General features: G+C 39.2%; 1 non-coding gene across 1 annotated transcript in view; it reads right to left on the bottom strand.

Moving 5' to 3' along the window:
• Positions 1-407: 407 nt before the first annotated feature.
• LOC122757105 overlaps positions 408-3,391 on the bottom strand; it is a 3,969-nt gene continuing 985 nt past the window's right edge. Inside the window, exon 1 of the ribosomal RNA XR_006357032.1 lies at positions 408-3,391. This exon is cut by the window's right edge and continues 985 nt beyond it. This is a non-coding gene — a ribosomal RNA (large subunit ribosomal RNA).

The raw sequence follows: 3,391 nt of genomic DNA, 5'->3' as shown, positions 1-3,391 counted from the left end.
ATACTTAATGTTTTCTGACTTGTAAATTTCTTCCATCAATTCCAATCTCTCTCTTTATATATTACATTTAAAATGGAACCTTGATTCCATATTGTATTATTTTTCATATCTTATATGATATGAGTTCTCTCCATCAATGTCAAGCACTTATATTATAATAAGTTCTCTTCATCGATTTTGAGTTCTCATATATATATATATATATATATATATATATCAATCAATTTCACGGTCTTATATATATATATATAAATGAAGCCTTCCATTTCATTTATATTTTTTTATATCTTTATATCTTTGTATCTTTGTATATCATCTTTGTATCTTTCGTTCGTAAGCTCTGTTTTATTTGTTCTGCTTTATTCCGTATACACAATTATATGCATACATAATATTATGGATATTTTTCGAATCATATCAAGCAAAGGATAAGCTTCAGTGGATCGCAGTATGGCAGCTGCTCAACCACTTACAACACCTTGCCTGTTACAAAAGTCGTTTACAATTGATTCCAGGCTTTGTCATTGTATTAAATAATGTTTTAAAATATAACTAGCGCGGCATCAGGTGATCGAAGATCCTCCCAATTTACTATGTTATATATAACATTGGCATCACATCCATTGTCGTCTATAAAATGAATTATAAACTTTTAATGGTTTAGAAGCCATACAATGCAAATTGCCCCTTATTTATCATTGCAGTCCAGCACGGATACGACCTTAGAGGCGTTCAGGCATAATCCAACGGACGTAGCGTCATACCACTGTTCGCTCGAACAAGTATTGTGCCATTGGTCCGTACCTGCGGTTCCTCTCGTACTACGCAGGAATGCTGTCGCAACAACGTTTTGTCATTAGTAGGGTAAAACTAACCTGTCTCACGACGGTCTAAACCCAGCTCACGTTCCCTTGCATGGGTGAACAATCCAACGCTTGGTGAATTTTGCTTCACAATGATAGGAAGAGCCGACATCGAAGGATCAAAAAGCGACGTCGCTATGAACGCTTGGCCGCCACAAGCCAGTTATCCCTATGGTAACTTTTCTGACACCTCTTGTTAAAAACTCTTTAAACCAAAAGGATCGATAGGCCGAGCTTTTGCTGTCCCTGTGTGTACTGAACACCGAGATCAAGTCAGCATTTGCCCTTTTGCTCTATGTGTGGTTTCTGTCCGCACTGAGCTGGCCTTGGGACACCTCCGTTATTATTTGAGAGATGTACCGCCCCAGTCAAACTCCCTACCTGGCAATGTCCTTGAATTGGATCATACCTGAGTAATTGGAGTTATACCAAATTATTAAATCAAAAACACATTGCTGCATTTTCTCATTAAAGAATTTGTTTGCGATTATATAACAAACTCGTGATACTTTGATCAAGAAGCTTGCATCAAAACCCAATACCATAAGACATAATTAATATATCCGTATAATGGCTAGGAAATGATACACGTTCCACTTAATCAAGTAAGTAAGGAAACAATAAGAGTAGTGGTATTTCATTGGCGATATCAAACCGAAGCCTAATATCTCCCACTTATTCTACACCTCTTATGTCTCCTTACACTGCCAGATTAGAGTCAAGCTCAAAAGGGTCTTCTTTCCCCGCTAATTATTCCAAGCCCGTTCCCTTGGCTGTGGTTTCGCTAGATAGTAGATAGGGACAGTAGGAATCTCGTTAATCCATTCATGCGCGTCACTAATTAGATGACGAGGCATTTGGCTACCTTAAGAGAGTCATAGTTACTCCCGCCGTTGACCCGCGCTTACTTGAATTTCTTCACTTTGACATTCAGAGCACTGGGCAGAAATCACATTGTGTCAACACCCGCTAGGGCCATCACAATGCTTTGTTTTAATTAGACAGTCGGATTCCCCAAGTCCGTGCCAGTTCTGAATTGATTGTTAATTGATAATCGTTATAATTTAAAAGAACTAATCGGTTGCCCGGCTAGTATTCTTAAAAATTTTAGCAAGAAAGTTCCACAATTGGCTACGTAACTAAACTATCCGGGGAACAAGAAACTACCATAAAATGATAGATCTCTATTTACCCAGAACGAGCACATAAACCATGTTATTGTTTCCCAATCAAGCCCGACTATCTCAATCTTCAGAGCCAATCCTTATCCCGAAGTTACGGATCTAATTTGCCGACTTCCCTTACCTACATTATTCTATCGACTAGAGACTCTTCACCTTGGAGACCAGCTGCGGATATTGGTACGGCCTGTTGAGAAGTTTGCGTATCCCCACCATAAATTTTCAAGGTCCGAGGAGAAAATATCGACACAACAGTATATGTCATGCTCTTCTAGCCCATCTACCATATCTCTCTGCGAAAGACTTCCATGGTAGTACGGCTATAAAACAGAAAAGAAAACTCTTCCGATATCTCTCGACGGCTTCTTTATGGTCGTTCCTGTTGCCAGGATGAGCACGAGGCCCATATTTAATAACAAACGGATACTCAACAGGTTACGGAATTGGAACCGTATTCCCTTTCGTTCAAAATTATTCAAGTGTATAAAAATCGATAATTAGGCACATTTTTGTTTATTTATTTTGATTTTTCTTTACTTGAAAATTTTCGGCTTTCGCCTTGAACTTAGGACCGACTAACTCGTGATCAACCACTGTTCACACGAAACCCTTCTCCACTTCAGTCCTCCAAGGTCTCATTCGATTATTTGCTACTACCACCAAGATCTGTACCAATAGCGGCTCCATGCAGGCTTACGCCAAACACTTCTATGCACACTATTGTACCTTCCTACTCACTAAAGTTTCAAAATTTATATTACAAGTAATATAAATCATCTACTTTAGCGGTAATGTATAGGTATACAACTTAAGCGCCATCCATTTTAAGGGCTAGTTGCTTCGGCAGGTGAGTTGTTACACACTCCTTAGCGGATTTCGACTTCCATGATCACCGTCCTGCTGTTTTAAGCAACCAACGCCTTTCATGGTTTCTGTATGAGTTGTTAATTTGGGCACCGTAACATTACGTTTGGTTCATCCCACAGCGCCAGTTCTGCTTACCAAAAGTGGCCCACTGGGCACATTATATCATAACCTTAAACTTCATATCAAGAAAGTTAAGGTTCTTACCCATTTAAAGTTTGAGAATAGGTTAAGATCGTTTCGACCCTAAGGCCTCTAATCATTCGCTTTACCAGATAAGATTATTTTATATAATATTTAAATGCACCAGCTATCCTGAGGGAAACTTCGGAAGGAACCAGCTACTAGATGGTTCGATTGGTCTTTCGCCCCTATACTCAATTCTGACAATCGATTTGCACGTCAGAACTGTTTCGGTCTTCCATCAGGGTTTCCCCTGACTTCAACCTGATCAAGTATAGTTCACCATCTTTCGGGTCACAG

This window comes from Drosophila mojavensis, unplaced genomic scaffold (assembly GCF_018153725.1).
Source record: "Drosophila mojavensis isolate 15081-1352.22 unplaced genomic scaffold, ASM1815372v1 contig_292, whole genome shotgun sequence".
Taxonomy (NCBI): domain Eukaryota; kingdom Metazoa; phylum Arthropoda; class Insecta; order Diptera; family Drosophilidae; genus Drosophila; species Drosophila mojavensis.
Note: the sequence above shows the minus strand (reverse complement) of the source record. Positions and strands in the feature narration are given on the sequence as shown.